The 16,581-nt window shown below is 50.5% G+C and overlaps 24 non-coding genes across 24 annotated transcripts; 15 read left to right on the forward strand and 9 right to left on the reverse strand.

The window, feature by feature from the left end:
* The first annotated feature begins 612 nt into the window (after positions 1-612).
* Positions 613-684, forward strand: trnag-ucc (transfer RNA glycine (anticodon UCC)). The gene has a single exon. It is a non-coding gene; the product is annotated as a tRNA-Gly (tRNA).
* An 87-nt stretch (positions 685-771) lies between these two features.
* On the reverse strand, positions 772-843 carry trnad-guc (transfer RNA aspartic acid (anticodon GUC)). Its single transcript has one exon. It is a non-coding gene; the product is annotated as a tRNA-Asp (tRNA).
* An 850-nt stretch (positions 844-1,693) lies between these two features.
* On the forward strand, positions 1,694-1,765 carry trnag-ucc (transfer RNA glycine (anticodon UCC)). Its single transcript has one exon. It is a non-coding gene; the product is annotated as a tRNA-Gly (tRNA).
* Positions 1,766-1,852: 87 nt separating this feature from the next.
* trnad-guc (transfer RNA aspartic acid (anticodon GUC)) lies at positions 1,853-1,924 on the reverse strand. The gene has a single exon. It is a non-coding gene; the product is annotated as a tRNA-Asp (tRNA).
* An 850-nt stretch (positions 1,925-2,774) lies between these two features.
* trnag-ucc (transfer RNA glycine (anticodon UCC)) lies at positions 2,775-2,846 on the forward strand. The gene has a single exon. It is a non-coding gene; the product is annotated as a tRNA-Gly (tRNA).
* A 1,010-nt stretch (positions 2,847-3,856) lies between these two features.
* trnag-ucc (transfer RNA glycine (anticodon UCC)) lies at positions 3,857-3,928 on the forward strand. The gene has a single exon. It is a non-coding gene; the product is annotated as a tRNA-Gly (tRNA).
* Positions 3,929-4,015: 87 nt separating this feature from the next.
* On the reverse strand, positions 4,016-4,087 carry trnad-guc (transfer RNA aspartic acid (anticodon GUC)). The gene has a single exon. It is a non-coding gene; the product is annotated as a tRNA-Asp (tRNA).
* An 850-nt stretch (positions 4,088-4,937) lies between these two features.
* On the forward strand, positions 4,938-5,009 carry trnag-ucc (transfer RNA glycine (anticodon UCC)). Its single transcript has one exon. It is a non-coding gene; the product is annotated as a tRNA-Gly (tRNA).
* A 1,011-nt stretch (positions 5,010-6,020) lies between these two features.
* On the forward strand, positions 6,021-6,092 carry trnag-ucc (transfer RNA glycine (anticodon UCC)). The gene has a single exon. It is a non-coding gene; the product is annotated as a tRNA-Gly (tRNA).
* Positions 6,093-6,179: 87 nt separating this feature from the next.
* On the reverse strand, positions 6,180-6,251 carry trnad-guc (transfer RNA aspartic acid (anticodon GUC)). The gene has a single exon. It is a non-coding gene; the product is annotated as a tRNA-Asp (tRNA).
* An 848-nt stretch (positions 6,252-7,099) lies between these two features.
* On the forward strand, positions 7,100-7,171 carry trnag-ucc (transfer RNA glycine (anticodon UCC)). Its single transcript has one exon. It is a non-coding gene; the product is annotated as a tRNA-Gly (tRNA).
* An 87-nt stretch (positions 7,172-7,258) lies between these two features.
* trnad-guc (transfer RNA aspartic acid (anticodon GUC)) lies at positions 7,259-7,330 on the reverse strand. Its single transcript has one exon. It is a non-coding gene; the product is annotated as a tRNA-Asp (tRNA).
* An 850-nt stretch (positions 7,331-8,180) lies between these two features.
* Positions 8,181-8,252, forward strand: trnag-ucc (transfer RNA glycine (anticodon UCC)). The gene has a single exon. It is a non-coding gene; the product is annotated as a tRNA-Gly (tRNA).
* Positions 8,253-8,339: 87 nt separating this feature from the next.
* On the reverse strand, positions 8,340-8,411 carry trnad-guc (transfer RNA aspartic acid (anticodon GUC)). Its single transcript has one exon. It is a non-coding gene; the product is annotated as a tRNA-Asp (tRNA).
* An 850-nt stretch (positions 8,412-9,261) lies between these two features.
* trnag-ucc (transfer RNA glycine (anticodon UCC)) lies at positions 9,262-9,333 on the forward strand. The gene has a single exon. It is a non-coding gene; the product is annotated as a tRNA-Gly (tRNA).
* An 87-nt stretch (positions 9,334-9,420) lies between these two features.
* On the reverse strand, positions 9,421-9,492 carry trnad-guc (transfer RNA aspartic acid (anticodon GUC)). The gene has a single exon. It is a non-coding gene; the product is annotated as a tRNA-Asp (tRNA).
* Positions 9,493-10,342: 850 nt separating this feature from the next.
* trnag-ucc (transfer RNA glycine (anticodon UCC)) lies at positions 10,343-10,414 on the forward strand. The gene has a single exon. It is a non-coding gene; the product is annotated as a tRNA-Gly (tRNA).
* Positions 10,415-11,425: 1,011 nt separating this feature from the next.
* On the forward strand, positions 11,426-11,497 carry trnag-ucc (transfer RNA glycine (anticodon UCC)). The gene has a single exon. It is a non-coding gene; the product is annotated as a tRNA-Gly (tRNA).
* Positions 11,498-11,584: 87 nt separating this feature from the next.
* trnad-guc (transfer RNA aspartic acid (anticodon GUC)) lies at positions 11,585-11,656 on the reverse strand. The gene has a single exon. It is a non-coding gene; the product is annotated as a tRNA-Asp (tRNA).
* An 851-nt stretch (positions 11,657-12,507) lies between these two features.
* trnag-ucc (transfer RNA glycine (anticodon UCC)) lies at positions 12,508-12,579 on the forward strand. The gene has a single exon. It is a non-coding gene; the product is annotated as a tRNA-Gly (tRNA).
* An 87-nt stretch (positions 12,580-12,666) lies between these two features.
* trnad-guc (transfer RNA aspartic acid (anticodon GUC)) lies at positions 12,667-12,738 on the reverse strand. Its single transcript has one exon. It is a non-coding gene; the product is annotated as a tRNA-Asp (tRNA).
* Positions 12,739-13,588: 850 nt separating this feature from the next.
* Positions 13,589-13,660, forward strand: trnag-ucc (transfer RNA glycine (anticodon UCC)). Its single transcript has one exon. It is a non-coding gene; the product is annotated as a tRNA-Gly (tRNA).
* A 1,009-nt stretch (positions 13,661-14,669) lies between these two features.
* On the forward strand, positions 14,670-14,741 carry trnag-ucc (transfer RNA glycine (anticodon UCC)). Its single transcript has one exon. It is a non-coding gene; the product is annotated as a tRNA-Gly (tRNA).
* A 1,009-nt stretch (positions 14,742-15,750) lies between these two features.
* Positions 15,751-15,822, forward strand: trnag-ucc (transfer RNA glycine (anticodon UCC)). The gene has a single exon. It is a non-coding gene; the product is annotated as a tRNA-Gly (tRNA).
* The last annotated feature ends 759 nt before the right edge of the window (positions 15,823-16,581 follow it).

The raw sequence follows: 16,581 nt of genomic DNA on the forward strand, positions 1-16,581 counted from the left end.
GCAGCAAACAAAGCACGCCATTCATTCTTACACACAGCCCAGCTTTTACTCCACAAAATGTCAGCTTGCCCTTTCACGAGCTGCATCCAGTCAACCCTTGGAATGACATTCAAACCGGGGGAGCTCATTACAGTGAACACTGGCTGACAGAAGATGAGAACTCCACCACTGCAGAGTGAAATTATCCACCTCTGTTGTTTTTTGGTGAGCTTGTGCCGTCGAACGATTTATCCAACCTCAACGTCGGAAAAAGATGGGATCCATACTTGACATTTTTGTTTTTCGCCCCCCACACAAAGAAACTCCTTGCATGAAAGCTATCATTATCTACACTTCTGTGAGAGGATGTCCACAAGCGTTGGTAACATAGTGGTGAGCACAGCTGGCTTCCAAGCAGATTCCCAGCCAATGTGTTCCTTTTGGCTTCCGTTATGCTACATGGCCGGGCGGCACTCTTGTGAAGATGTCCCTGTGACATGTGGGTAGATCGGTGCATTTTGCGAAGGTTAGGATTCCTATGCCGAACATGTTTCGGTGCCGAACCCGGACAAAGAGGGATCCTTGGTTGAAGGCAGTCCTTTTTGAGTTCTTCTGGCAAAAGCTGCCCGCAAAGCGTTGGTGGTATAGTGGTGAGCATAGCTGCCTTCCAAGCAGTTGACCCGGGTTCGATTCCCGGCCAACGCATTTTCCTTTGGCTGCTGTATACGTCACGTCGGCCGATGACGCGCTTGTTAAAGGCAACCAACCGAAAAGTAAAAGGCAGACAAGGGCCTCCCCGTCGGGGAATCGAACCCCGGTCTTCCGCGTGACAGGCGGAGATACTGTCCACTATACTAACGAGGAGCTGCGGAGCTAAGGTGCCCGCTCCTGCCCCACGCAGATCAGCCACGTAATCCGGTCCTAGCAGCATTGTCTGCAGCGCTGCCACTAAAGACCTTGGCAGACAGCAAGAGGAGGGCTGAAAACTGGGCTTGGACAGCTTTTTCTTCATTAATACTCCTTGCTTCTTTCTCAGTCTTGCACTGGTCATCAGCAGTAACTTGAACAGTGCATCACACAGGAGAACGTGATTAGCATGTTTTGCAGCAAACAAAGCACGCCATTCATTCTTACACACAGCCCAGCTTTTACTCCACAAAATGTCAGCTTGCCCTTTCACGAGCTGCATCCAGTCAACCCTTGGAATGACATTCAAACCGGGGGAGCTCATTACAGTGAACACTGGCTGACAGAAGATGAGAACTCCACCACTGCAGAGTGAAATTATCCACCTCTGTTGTTTTTTGGTGAGCTTGTGCCGTCGAACGATTTATCCAACCTCAACGTCGGAAAAAGATGGGATCCATACTTGACATTTTTGTTTTTCGCCCCCCACACAAAGAAACTCCTTGCTTGAAAGCTTTCATTTTCTACACTTCTGTGAGAGGATGTCCACAAGCGTTGGTAACATAGTGGTGAGCACAGCTGGCTTCCAAGCAGATTCCCAGCCAATGTGTTCCTTTTGGCTTCCGTTATGCTACATGGCCGGGCGGCACTCTTGTGAGGATGTCCCTGTGACATGTGGGTAGATCGGTGCATTTTGCGAAGGTTAGGATCCCTATGCCGAACATGTTTCGGTGCCGAACCCGGACAAAGAGGGATCCTTGGTTGAAGGCAGTCCTTTTTGAGTTCTTCTGGCAAAAGCTGCCCGCAAGCGTTGGTGGTATAGTGGTGAGCATAGCTGCCTTCCAAGCAGTTGACCCGGGTTCGATTCCCGGCCAACGCATTTTCCTTTGGCTGCTGTATACGTCACGTCGGCCGATGACGCGCTTGTTAAAGGCAACCAACTGAAAAGTAAAAGGCAGACAAGGGCCTCCCCGTCGGGGAATCGAACCCCGGTCTTCCGCGTGACAGGCGGAGATACTGTCCACTATACTAACGAGGAGCTGCGGAGCTAAGGTGCCCGCTCCTGCGCCACGCAGATCAGCCACGTAATCCGGTCCTAGCAGCATTGTCTGCAGCGCTGCCACTAAAGACCTTGGCAGACAGCAAGAGGAGGGCTGAAAACTGGGCTTGGACAGCTTTTTCTTCATTAATACTCCTTGCTTCTTTCTCAGTCTTGCACTGGTCATCAGCAGTAACTTGAACAGTGCATCACACAGGAGAACGTGATTAGCATGTTTTGCAGCAAACAAAGCACGCCATTCATTCTTACACACAGCCCAGCTTTTACTCCACAAAATGTCAGCTTGCCCTTTCACGAGCTGCATGCAGTCAACCCTTGCAATGACATTCAAACCGGGGGAGCTCATTACAGTGAACACTGGCTGACAGAAGATGAGAACTCCACCACTGCAGAGTGAAATTATCCACCTCTGTTGTTTTTTGGTGAGCTTGTGCCGTCGAACGATTTATCCAACCTCAACGTCGGAAAAAGATGGGATCCATACTTGACATTTTTGTTTTTCGCCCCCCACACAAAGAAACTCCTTGCTTGAAAGCTTTCATTTTCTACACTTCTGTGAGAGGATGTCCACAAGCGTTGGTAACATAGTGGTGAGCACAGCTGGCTTCCTAGCAGATTCCCAGCCAATGTGTTCCTTTTGGCTTCCGTTATGCTACATGGCCGGGCGGCACTCTTGTGAGGATGTCCCTGTGACATGTGGGTAGATCGGTGCATTTTGCGAAGGTTAGGATCCCTATGCCGAACATGTTTCGGTGCCGAACCCGGACAAAGAGGGATCCTTGGTTGAAGGCAGTCCTTTTTGAGTTCTTCTGGCAAAAGCTGCCCGCAAGCGTTGGTGGTATAGTGGTGAGCATAGCTGCCTTCCAAGCAGTTGACCCGGGTTCGATTCCCGGCCAACGCATTTTCCTTTGGCTGCTGTATACGTCACGTCGGCCGATGACGCGCTTGTTAAAGGCAACCAACCGAAAAGTAAAAGGCAGACATGGGCCTCCCCGTCGGAGAATCGAACCCAGGTCTTCCGCGTGACAGGCGGAGATACTGTCCACTATACTAACGAGGAGCTGCGGAGCTACGGTGCCCGCTCCTGCCCCACGCAGATCAGCCACGTAATCCGGTCCTAGCAGCATTGTCTGCAGCGCTGCCACTAAAGACCTTGGCAGACAGCAAGAGGAGGGCTGAAAACTGGGCTTGGACAGCTTTTTCTTCATTAATACTCCTTGCTTCTTTCTCAGTCTTGCACTGGTCATCAGCAGTAACTTGAACAGTGCATCACACAGGAGAACGTGATTAGCATGTTTTGCAGCAAACAAAGCACGCCATTCATTCTTACACACAGCCCAGCTTTTACTCCACAAAATGTCAGCTTGCCCTTTCACGAGCTGCATCCAGTCAACCCTTGCAATGACATTCAAACCGGGGGGAGCTCATTACAGTGAACACTGGCTGACAGAAGATGAGAACTCCACCACTGCAGAGTGAAATTATCCACCTCTGTTGTTTTTTGGTGAGCTTGTGCCGTCGAACGATTTATCCAACCTCAACGTCGGAAAAAGATGGGATCCATACTTGACATTTTTGTTTTTCGCCCCCCACACAAAGAAACTCCTTGCTTGAAAGCTTTCATTTTCTACACTTCTGTGAGAGGATGTCCACAAGCGTTGGTAACATAGTGGTGAGCACAGCTGGCTTCCAAGCAGATTCCCAGCCAATGTGTTCCTTTTGGCTTCCGTTATGCTACATGGCCGGGCGGCACTCTTGTGAGGATGTCCCTGTGACATGTGGGTAGATCGGTGCATTTTGCGAAGGTTAGGATCCCTATGCCGAACATGTTTCGGTGCCGAACCCGGACAAAGAGGGATCCTTGGTTGAAGGCAGTCCTTTTTGAGTTCTTCTGGCAAAAGCTGCCCGCAAGCGTTGGTGGTATAGTGGTGAGCATAGCTGCCTTCCAAGCAGTTGACCCGGGTTCGATTCCCGGCCAACGCATTTTCCTTTGGCTGCTGTATACGTCACGTCGGCCGATGACGCGCTTGTTAAAGGCAACCAACCGAAAAGTAAAAGGCAGACAAGGGCCTCCCCGTCGGGGAATCGAACCCCGGTCTTCCGCGTGACAGGCGGAGATACTGTCCACTATACTAACGAGGAGCTGCGGAGCTAAGGTGCCCGCTCCTGCCCCACGCAGATCAGCCACGTAATCCGGTCCTAGCAGCATTGTCTGCAGCGCTGCCACTAAAGACCTTGGCAGACAGCAAGAGGAGGGCTGAAAACTGGGCTTGGACAGCTTTTTCTTCATTAATACTCCATGCTTCTTTCTCAGTCTTGCACTGGTCATCAGCAGTAACTTGAACAGTGCATCACACAGGAGAACGTGATTAGCATGTTTTGCAGCAAACAAAGCACGCCATTCATTCTTACACACAGCCCAGCTTTTACTCCACAAAATGTCAGCTTGCCCTTTCACGAGCTGCATTCAGTCAACCCTTGCAATGACATTCAAACCGGGGGAGCTCATTACAGTGAACACTGGCTGACAGAAGATGAGAACTCCACCACTGCAGAGTGAAATTATCCACCTCTGTTGTTTTTTGGTGAGCTTGTGCCGTCGAACGATTTATCCAACCTCAACGTCGGAAAAAGATGGGATCCATACTTGACATTTTTGTTTTTCGCCCCCCACACAAAGAAACTCCTTGCTTGAAAGCTTTCATTTTCTACACTTCTGTGAGAGGATGTCCACAAGCGTTGGTAACATAGTGGTGAGCACAGCTGGCTTCCAAGCAGATTCCCAGCCAATGTGTTCCTTTTGGCTTCCGTTATGCTACATGGCCGGGCGGCACTCTTGTGAGGATGTCCCTGTGACATGTGGGTAGATCGGTGCATTTTGCGAAGGTTAGGATCCCTATGCCGAACATGTTTCGGTGCCGAACCCGGACAAAGAGGGATCCTTGGTTGAAGGCAGTCCTTTTTGAGTTCTTCTGGCAAAAGCTGCCCGCAAGCGTTGGTGGTATAGTGGTGAGCATAGCTGCCTTCCAAGCAGTTGACCCGGGTTCGATTCCCGGCCAACGCATTTTCCTTTGGCTGCTGTATACGTCACGTCGGCCGATGACGCGCTTGTTAAAGGCAACCAACCGAAAAGTAAAAGGCAGACAAGGGCCTCCCCGTCGGGGAATCGAATCCCCGGTATTCCGCGTGACAGGCGGAGATACTGTCCACTATACTAACGAGGAGCTGCGGAGCTAAGGTGCCCGCTCCTGCCCCAAGCAGATCAGCCACGTAATCCGGTCCTAGCAGCATTGTCTGCAGCGCTGCCACTAAAGACCTTGGCAGACAGCAAGAGAAGGGCTGAAAACTGGGCTTGGACAGCTTTTTCTTCATTAATACTCCTTGCTTCTTTCTCAGTCTTGCACTGGTCATCAGCAGTAACTTGAACAGTGCATCACACAGGAGAACGTGATTAGCATGTTTTGCAGCAAACAAAGCACGCCATTCATTCTTACACACAGCCCAGCTTTTACTCCACAAAATGTCAGCTTGCCCTTTCACGAGCTGCATCCAGTCAACCCTTGGAATGACATTCAAACCGGGGGAGCTCATTACAGTGAACACTGGCTGACAGAAGATGAGAACTCCACCACTGCAGAGTGAAATTATCCACCTCTGTTGTTTTTTGGTGAGCTTGTGCCGTCGAACGATTTATCCAACCTCAACGTCGGAAAAAGATGGGATCCATACTTGACATTTTTGTTTTTCGCCCCCCACACAAAGAAACTCCTTGCTTGAAAGCTTTCATTTTCTACACTTCTGTGAGAGGATGTCCACAAGCGTTGGTAACATAGTGGTGAGCACAGCTGGCTTCCAAGCAGATTCCCAGCCAATGTGTTCCTTTTGGCTTCCGTTATGCTACATGGCCGGGCGGCACTCTTGTGAAGATGTCCCTGTGACATGTGGGTAGATCGGTGCATTTTGCGAAGGTTAGGATTCCTATGCCGAACATGTTTCGGTGCCGAACCCGGACAAAGAGGGATCCTTGGTTGAAGGCAGTCCTTTTTGAGTTCTTCTGGCAAAAGCTGCCCGCAAAGCGTTGGTGGTATAGTGGTGAGCAGAGCTGCCTTCCAAGCAGTTGACCCGGGTTCGATTCCCGGCCAACGCATTTTCCTTTGACTGCTGTATACGTCACGTCGGCCGATGACGCGCTTGTTAAAGGCAACCAACCGAAAAGTAAAAGGCAGACAAGGGCCTCCCCGTCGGGGAATCGAACCCCGGTCTTCCGCGTGACAGGCGGAGATACTGTCCACTATACTAACGAGGAGCTGCAGAAAAGGTGCCCGCTCCTGCCCCACGCAGATCAGCCACGTAATCCGGTCCTAGCAGCATTGTCTGCAGCGCTGCCACTAAAGACCTTGGCAGACAGCAAGAGGAGGGCTGAAAACTGGGCTTGGACAGCTTTTTCTTCATTAATACTCCTTGCTTCTTTCTCAGTCTTGCACTGGTCATCAGCAGTAACTTGAACAGTGCATCACACAGGAGAACGTGATTAGCATGTTTTGCAGCAAACAAAGCACGCCATTCATTCTTACACACAGCCCAGCTTTTACTCCACAAAATGTCAGCTTGCCCTTTCACGAGCTGCATCCAGTCAACCCTTGCAATGACATTCAAACCGGGGGAGCTCATTACAGTGAACACTGGCTGACAGAAGATGAGAACTCCACCACTGCAGAGTGAAATTATCCACCTCTGTTGTTTTTTGGTGAGCTTGTGCCGTCGAACGATTTATCCAACCTCAACGTCGGAAAAAGATGGGATCCATACTTGACATTTTTGTTTTTCGCCCCCCACACAAAGAAACTCCTTGCTTGAAAGCTTTCATTTTCTACACTTCTGTGAGAGGATGTCCACAAGCGTTGGTAACATAGTGGTGAGCACAGCTGGCTTCCAAGCAGATTTCCAGCCAATGTGTTCCTTTTGGCTTCCGTTATGCTACATGGCCGGGCGGCACTCTTGTGAAGATGTCCCTGTGACATGTGGGTAGATCGGTGCATTTTGCGAAGGTTAGGATCCCTATGCCGAACATGTTTCGGTGCCGAACCCGGACAAAGAGGGATCCTTGGTTGAAGGCAGTCCTTTTTGAGTTCTTCTGGCAAAAGCTGCCCGGAAGCGTTGGTGGTATAGTGGTGAGCATAGCTGCCTTCCAAGCAGTTGACCCGGGTTCGATTCCCGGCCAACGCATTTTCCTTTGGCTGCTGTATACGTCACGTCGGCCGATGACGCTCTTGTTAAAGGCAACCAACCGAAAAGTAAAAGGCAGACAAGGGCCTCCCCGTCAGGGAATCGAACCCCGGTCTTCCGCGTGACAGGCGGAGATACTGTCCACTATACTAACGAGGAGCTGCGGAGCTAAGGTGCCCGCTCCTGCCCCACGCAGATCAGCCATGTAATCCGGTCCTAGCAGCATTGTCTGCAGCGCTGCCACTAAAGACCTTGGCAGACAGCAAGAGGAGGGCTGAAAACTGGGCTTGGACAGCTTTTTCTTCATTAATACTCCTTGCTTCTTTCTCAGTCTTGCACTGGTCATCAGCAGTAACTTGAACAGTGCATCACACAGGAGAACGTGATTAGCATGTTTTGCAGCAAACAAAGCACGCCATTCATTCTTACACACAGCCCAGCTTTTACTCCACAAAATGTCAGCTTGCCCTTTCACGAGCTGCATCCAGTCAACCCTTGCAATGACATTCAAACCGGGGGAGCTCATTACAGTGAACACTGGCTGACAGAAGATGAGAACTCCACCACTGCAGAGTGAAATTATCCACTTCTGTTGTTTTTTGGTGAGCTTGTGCCGTCGAACGATTTATCCAACCTCAACGTCGGAAAAAGATGGGATCCATACTTGACATTTTTGTGTTTCGCCCCCCACACAAAGAAACTCCTTGCTTGAAAGCTTTCATTTTCTACACTTCTGTGAGAGGATGTCCACAAGCGTTGGTAACATAGTGGTGAGCACAGCTGGCTTCCAAGCAGATTCCCAGCCAATGTGTTCCTTTTGGCTTCCGTTATGCTACATGGCCGGGCGGCACTCTTGTGAGGATGTCCCTGTGACATGTGGGTAGATCGGTGCATTTTGCGAAGGTTAGGATCCCTATGCCGAACATGTTTCGGTGCCGAACCCGGACAAAGAGGGATCCTTGGTTGAAGGCAGTCCTTTTTGAGTTCTTCTGGCAAAAGCTGCCCGCAAGCGTTGGTGGTATAGTGGTGAGCATAGCTGCCTTCCAAGCAGTTGACCCGGGTTCGATTCCCGGCCAACGCATTTTCCTTTGGCTGCTGTATACGTCACGTCGGCCGATGACGCTCTTGTTAAAGGCAACCAACCGAAAAGTAAAAGGCAGACAAGGGCCTCCCCGTCAGGGAATCGAACCCCGGTCTTCCGCGTGACAGGCGGAGATACTGTCCACTATACTAACGAGGAGCTGCGGAGCTAAGGTGCCCGCTCCTGCCCCACGCAGATCAGCCATGTAATCCGGTCCTAGCAGCATTGTCTGCAGCGCTGCCACTAAAGACCTTGGCAGACAGCAAGAGGAGGGCTGAAAACTGGGCTTGGACAGCTTTTTCTTCATTAATACTCCTTGCTTCTTTCTCAGTCTTGCACTGGTCATCAGCAGTAACTTGAACAGTGCATCACACAGGAGAACGTGATTAGCATGTTTTGCAGCAAACAAAGCACGCCATTCATTCTTACACACAGCCCAGCTTTTACTCCACAAAATGTCAGCTTGCCCTTTCACGAGCTGCATCCAGTCAACCCTTGCAATGACATTCAAACCGGGGGAGCTCATTACAGTGAACACTGGCTGACAGAAGATGAGAACTCCACCACTGCAGAGTGAAATTATCCACTTCTGTTGTTTTTTGGTGAGCTTGTGCCGTCGAACGATTTATCCAACCTCAACGTCGGAAAAAGATGGGATCCATACTTGACATTTTTGTGTTTCGCCCCCCACACAAAGAAACTCCTTGCTTGAAAGCTTTCATTTTCTACACTTCTGTGAGAGGATGTCCACAAGCGTTGGTAACATAGTGGTGAGCACAGCTGGCTTCCAAGCAGATTCCCAGCCAATGTGTTCCTTTTGGCTTCCGTTATGCTACATGGCCGGGCGGCACTCTTGTGAGGATGTCCCTGTGACATGTGGGTAGATCGGTGCATTTTGCGAAGGTTAGGATCCCTATGCCGAACATGTTTCGGTGCCGAACCCGGACAAAGAGGGATCCTTGGTTGAAGGCAGTCCTTTTTGAGTTCTTCTGGCAAAAGCTGCCCGCAAGCGTTGGTGGTATAGTGGTGAGCATAGCTGCCTTCCAAGCAGTTGACCCGGGTTCGATTCCCGGCCAACGCATTTTCCTTTGGCTGCTGTATACGTCACGTCGGCCGATGACGCTCTTGTTAAAGGCCACCAACCGAAAAGTAAAAGGCAGACAAGGGCCTCCCCGTCAGGGAATCGAACCCCGGTCTTCCGCGTGACAGGCGGAGATACTGTCCACTATACTAACGAGGAGCTGCGGAGCTAAGGTGCCCGCTCCTGCCCCACGCAGATCAGCCATGTAATCCGGTCCTAGCAGCATTGTCTGCAGCGCTGCCACTAAAGACCTTGGCAGACAGCAAGAGGAGGGCTGAAAACTGGGCTTGGACAGCTTTTTCTTCATTAATACTCCTTGCTTCTTTCTCAGTCTTGCACTGGTCATCAGCAGTAACTTGAACAGTGCATCACACAGGAGAACGTGATTAGCATGTTTTGCAGCAAACAAAGCACGCCATTCATTCTTACACACAGCCCAGCTTTTACTCCACAAAATGTCAGCTTGCCCTTTCACGAGCTGCATCCAGTCAACCCTTGCAATGACATTCAAACCGGGGGAGCTCATTACAGTGAACACTGGCTGACAGAAGATGAGAACTCCACCACTGCAGAGTGAAATTATCCACTTCTGTTGTTTTTTGGTGAGCTTGTGCCGTCGAACGATTTATCCAACCTCAACGTCGGAAAAAGATGGGATCCATACTTGACATTTTTGTGTTTCGCCCCCCACACAAAGAAACTCCTTGCTTGAAAGCTTTCATTTTCTACACTTCTGTGAGAGGATGTCCGCAAGCGTTGGTAACATAGTGGTGAGCACAGCTGGCTTCCAAGCAGATTCCCAGCCAATGTGTTCCTTTTGGCTTCCGTTATGCTACATGGCCGGGCGGCACTCTTGTGAGGATGTCCCTGTGACATGTGGGTAGATCGGTGCATTTTGCGAAGGTTAGGATCCCTATGCCGAACATGTTTCGGTGCCGAACCCGGACAAAGAGGGATCCTTGGTTGAAGGCAGTCCTTTTTGAGTTCTTCTGGCAAAAGCTGCCCGCAAGCGTTGGTGGTATAGTGGTGAGCATAGCTGCCTTCCAAGCAGTTGACCCGGGTTCGATTCCCGGCCAACGCATTTTCCTTTGGCTGCTGTATACGTCACGTCGGCCGATGACGCGCTTGTTAAAGGCAACCAACCGAAAAGTAAAAGGCAGACAAGGGCCTCCCCGTCGGGGAATCGAATCCCCGGTATTCCGCGTGACAGGCGGAGATACTGTCCACTATACTAACGAGGAGCTGCGGAGCTAAGGTGCCCGCTCCTGCCCCACGCAGATCAGCCACGTAATCCGGTCCTAGCAGCATTGTCTGCAGCGCTGCCACTAAAGACCTTGGCAGACAGCAAGAGGAGGGCTGAAAACTGGGCTTGGACAGCTTTTTCTTCATTAATACTCCTTGCTTCTTTCTCAGTCTTGCACTGGTCATCAGCAGTAACTTGAACAGTGCATCACACAGGAGAACGTGATTAGCATGTTTTGCAGCAAACAAAGCACGCCATTCATTCTTACACACAGCCCAGCTTTTACTCCACAAAATGTCAGCTTGCCCTTTCACGAGCTGCATCCAGTCAACCCTTGCAATGACATTCAAACCGGGGGAGCTCATTACAGTGAACACTGGCTGACAGAAGATGAGAACTCCACCACTGCAGAGTGAAATTATCCACCTCTGTTGTTTTTTGGTGAGCTTGTGCCGTCGAACGATTTATCCAACCTCAACGTCGGAAAAAGATGGGATCCATACTTGACATTTTTGTTTTTCGCCCCCCACACAAAGAAACTCCTTGCTTGAAAGCTTTCATTTTCTACACTTCTGTGAGAGGATGTCCACAAGCGTTGGTAACATAGTGGTGAGCACAGCTGGCTTCCAAGCAGATTCCCAGCCAATGTGTTCCTTTTGGCTTCCGTTATGCTACATGGCCGGGCGGCACTCTTGTGAAGATGTCCCTGTGACATGTGGGTAGATCGGTGCATTTTGCGAAGGTTAGGATTCCTATGCCGAACATGTTTCGGTGCCGAACCCGGACAAAGAGGGATCCTTGGTTGAAGGCAGTCCTTTTTGAGTTCTTCTGGCAAAAGCTGCCCGCAAAGCGTTGGTGGTATAGTGGTGAGCATAGCTGCCTTCCAAGCAGTTGACCCGGGTTCGATTCCCGCCCAACGCATTTTCCTTTGGCTGCTGTATACGTCACGTCGGCCGATGACGCGCTTGTTAAAGGCAACCAACCGAAAAGTAAAAGGCAGACAAGGGCCTCCCCGTCGGGGAATCAAACCCCGGTCTTCCGCGTGACAGGCGGAGATACTGTCCACTATACTAACGAGGAGCTGCGGAGCTAAGGTGCCCGCTCCTGCCCCACGCAGATCAGCCACGTAATCCGGTCCTAGCAGCATTGTCTGCAGCGCTGCCACTAAAGACCTTGGCAGACAGCAAGAGGAGGGCTGAAAACTGGGCTTGGACAGCTTTTTCTTCATTAATACTCCTTGCTTCTTTCTCAGTCTTGCACTGGTCATCAGCAGTAACTTGAACAGTGCATCACACAGGAGAACGTGATTAGCATGTTTTGCAGCAAACAAAGCACGCCATTCATTCTTACACACAGCCCAGCTTTTACTCCACAAAATGTCAGCTTGCCCTTTCACGAGCTGCATCCAGTCAACCCTTGGAATGACATTCAAACCGGGGGAGCTCATTACAGTGAACACTGGCTGACAGAAGATGAGAACTCCACCACTGCAGAGTGAAATTATCCACCTCTGTTGTTTTTTGGTGAGCTTGTGCCGTCGAACGATTTATCCAACCTCAACGTCGGAAAAAGATGGGATCCATACTTGACATTTTTGTTTTTCGCCCCCCACACAAAGAAACTCCTTGCATGAAAGCTATCATTATCTACACTTCTGTGAGAGGATGTCCACAAGCGTTGGTAACATAGTGGTGAGCACAGCTGGCTTCCAAGCAGATTCCCAGCCAATGTGTTCCTTTTGGCTTCCGTTATGCTACATGGCCGGGCGGCACTCTTGTGAAGATGTCCCTGTGACATGTGGGTAGATCGGTGCATTTTGCGAAGGTTAGGATTCCTATGCCGAACATGTTTCGGTGCCGAACCCGGACAAAGAGGGATCCTTGGTTGAAGGCAGTCCTTTTTGAGTTCTTCTGGCAAAAGCTGCCCGCAAAGCGTTGGTGGTATAGTGGTGAGCATAGCTGCCTTCCAAGCAGTTGACCCGGGTTCGATTCCCGGCCAACGCATTTTCCTTTGGCTGCTGTATACGTCACGTCGGCCGATGACGCGCTTGTTAAAGGCAACCAACCGAAAAGTAAAAGGCAGACAAGGGCCTCCCCGTCGGGGAATCGAACCCCGGTCTTCCGCGTGACAGGCGGAGATACTGTCCACTATACTAACGAGGAGCTGCGGAGCTAAGGTGCCCGCTCCTGCCCCACGCAGATCAGCCACGTAATCCGGTCCTAGCAGCATTGTCTGCAGCGCTGCCACTAAAGACCTTGGCAGACAGCAAGAGGAGGGCTGAAAACTGGGCTTGGACAGCTTTTTCTTCATTAATACTCCTTGCTTCTTTCTCAGTCTTGCACTGGTCATCAGCAGTAACTTGAACAGTGCATCACACAGGAGAACGTGATTAGCATGTTTTGCAGCAAACAAAGCACGCCATTCATTCTTACACACAGCCCAGCTTTTACTCCACAAAATGTCAGCTTGCCCTTTCACGAGCTGCATCCAGTCAACCCTTGGAATGACATTCAAACCGGGGGAGCTCATTACAGTGAACACTGGCTGACAGAAGATGAGAACTCCACCACTGCAGAGTGAAATTATCCACCTCTGTTGTTTTTTGGTGAGCTTGTGCCGTCGAACGATTTATCCAACCTCAACGTCGGAAAAAGATGGGATCCATACTTGACATTTTTGTTTTTCGCCCCCCACACAAAGAAACTCCTTGCTTGAAAGCTTTCATTTTCTACACTTCTGTGAGAGGATGTCCACAAGCGTTGGTAACATAGTGGTGAGCACAGCTGGCTTCCAAGCAGATTCCCAGCCAATGTGTTCCTTTTGGCTTCCGTTATGCTACATGGCCGGGCGGCACTCTTGTGAGGATGTCCCTGTGACATGTGGGTAGATCGGTGCATTTTGCGAAGGTTAGGATCCCTATGCCGAACATGTTTCGGTGCCGAACCCGGACAAAGAGGGATCCTTGGTTGAAGGCAGTCCTTTTTGAGTTCTTCTGGCAAAAGCTGCCCGCAAGCGTTGGTGGTATAGTGGTGAGCATAGCTGCCTTCCAAGCAGTTGACCCGGGTTCGATTCCCGGCCAACGCATTTTCCTTTGGCTGCTGTATACGTCACGTCGGCCGATGACGCACTTGTTAAAGGCAACCAACCGAAAAGTAAAAGGCAGACAAGGGCCTCCCCGTCGGGGAATCGAAACCCGGTCTTCCGCGTGACAGGCGGAGATACTGTCCACTATACTAACGAGGAGCTGCGGAGCTAAGGTGCCCGCTCCTGCGCCACGCAGATCAGCCACGTAATCCGGTCCTAGCAGCATTGTCTGCAGCGCTGCCACTAAAGACCTTGGCAGACAGCAAGAGGAGGGCTGAAAACTGGGCTTGGACAGCTTTTTCTTCATTAATACTCCTTGCTTCTTTCTCAGTCTTGCACTGGTCATCAGCAGTAACTTGAACAGTGCATCACACAGGAGAACGTGATTAGCATGTTTTGCAGCAAACAAAGCACGCCATTCATTCTTACACACAGCCCAGCTTTTACTCCACAAAATGTCAGCTTGCCCTTTCACGAGCTGCATGCAGTCAACCCTTGCAATGACATTCAAACCGGGGGAGCTCATTACAGTGAACACTGGCTGACAGAAGATGAGAACTCCACCACTGCAGAGTGAAATTATCCACCTCTGTTGTTTTTTGGTGAGCTTGTGCCGTCGAACGATTTATCCAACCTCAACGTCGGAAAAAGATGGGATCCATACTTGACATTTTTGTTTTTCGCCCCCCACACAAAGAAACTCCTTGCTTGAAAGCTTTCATTTTCTACACTTCTGTGAGAGGATGTCCACAAGCGTTGGTAACATAGTGGTGAGCACAGCTGGCTTCCTAGCAGATTCCCAGCCAATGTGTTCCTTTTGGCTTCCGTTATGCTACATGGCCGGGCGGCACTCTTGTGAGGATGTCCCTGTGACATGTGGGTAGATCGGTGCATTTTGCGAAGGTTAGGATCCCTATGCCGAACATGTTTCGGTGCCGAACCCGGACAAAGAGGGATCCTTGGTTGAAGGCAGTCCTTTTTGAGTTCTTCTGGCAAAAGCTGCCCGCAAGCGTTGGTGGTATAGTGGTGAGCATAGCTGCCTTCCAAGCAGTTGACCCGGGTTCGATTCCCGGCCAACGCATTTTCCTTTGGCTGCTGTATACGTCACGTCGGCCGATGACGCGCTTGTTAAAGGCAACCAACCGAAAAGTAAAAGGCAGACATGGGCCTCCCCGTCGGAGAATCGAACCCAGGTCTTCCGCGTGACAGGCGGAGATACTGTCCACTATACTAACGAGGAGCTGCGGAGCTACGGTGCCCGCTCCAGCCCCACGCAGATCAGCCACGTAATCCGGTCCTAGCAGCATTGTCTGCAGCGCTGCCACTAAAGACCTTGGCAGACAGCAAGAGGAGGGCTGAAAACTGGGCTTGGACAGCTTTTTCTTCATTAATACTCCTTGCTTCTTTCTCAGTCTTGCACTGGTCATCAGCAGTAACTTGAACAGTGCATCACACAGGAGAACGTAATTAGCATGTTTTGCAGCAAACAAAGCATGCCATTCATTCTTACACACAGCCCAGCTTTTACTCCACAAAATGTCAGCTTGCCCTTTCACGAGCTGCATCCAGTCAACCCTTGCAATGACATTCAAACCGGGGGAGCTCATTACAGTGAACACTGGCTGACAGAAGATGAGAACTCCACCACTGCAGAGTGAAATTATCCACCTCTGTTGTTTTTTGGTGAGCTTGTGCCGTCGAACGATTTATCCAACCTCAACGTCGGAAAAAGATGGGATCCATACTTGACATTTTTGTTTTTCGCCCCCCACACAAAGAAACTCCTTGCTTGAAAGCTTTCATTTTCTACACTTCTGTGAGAGGATGTCCACAAGCGTTGGTAACATAGTGGTGAGCACAGCTGGCTTCCTAGCAGATTCCCAGCCAATGTGTTCCTTTTGGCTTCCGTTATGCTACATGGCCGGGCGGCACTCTTGTGAGGATGTCCCTGTGACATGTGGGTAGATCGGTGCATTTTGCGAAGGTTAGGATCCCTATGCCGAACATGTTTCGGTGCCGAACCCGGACAAAGAGGGATCCTTGGTTGAAGGCAGTCCTTTTTGAGTTCTTCTGGCAAAAGCTGCCCGCAAGCGTTGGTGGTATAGTGGTGAGCATAGCTGCCTTCCAAGCAGTTGACCCGGGTTCGATTCCCGGCCAACGCATTTTCCTTTGGCTGCTGTATACGTCACGTCGGCCGATGACGTGCTTGTTAAAGGCAACCAACCGAAAAGTAAAAGGCAGACATGGGCCTCCCCGTCGGAGAATCGAACCCAGGTCTTCCGCGTGACAGGCGGAGATACTGTCCACTATACTAACGAGGAGCTGCGGAGCTACGGTGCCCGCTCCAGCCCCACGCAGATCAGCCACGTAATCCGGTCCTAGCAGCATTGTCTGCAGCGCTGCCACTAAAGACCTTGGCAGACAGCAAGAGGAGGGCTGAAAACTGGGCTTGGACAGCTTTTTCTTCATTAATACTCCTTGCTTCTTTCTCAGTCTTGCACTGGTCATCAGCAGTAACTTGAACAGTGCATCACACAGGAGAACGTAATTAGCATGTTTTGCAGCAAACAAAGCACGCCATTCATTCTTACACACAGCCCAGCTTTTACTCCACAAAATGTCAGCTTGCCCTTTCACGAGCTGCATCCAGTCAACCCTTGCAATGACATTCAAACCGGGGGGAGCTCATTACAGTGAACACTGGCTGACAGAAGATGAGAACTCCACCACTGCAGAGTGAAATTATCCACCTCTGTTGTTTTTTGGTGAGCTTGTGCCGTCGAACGATTTATCCAACCTCAACGTCGGAAAAAGATGGGATCCATACTTGACATTTTTGTTTTTCGCCCCCCACACAAAGAAACTCCTTGCTTGAAAGCTTTCATTTTCTACACTTCTGTGAGAGGATGTCCACAAGCGTT

This window comes from Danio rerio, chromosome 4 (assembly GCF_049306965.1).
Source record: "Danio rerio strain Tuebingen ecotype United States chromosome 4, GRCz12tu, whole genome shotgun sequence".
In the NCBI taxonomy this organism is placed as follows: domain Eukaryota; kingdom Metazoa; phylum Chordata; class Actinopteri; order Cypriniformes; family Danionidae; genus Danio; species Danio rerio.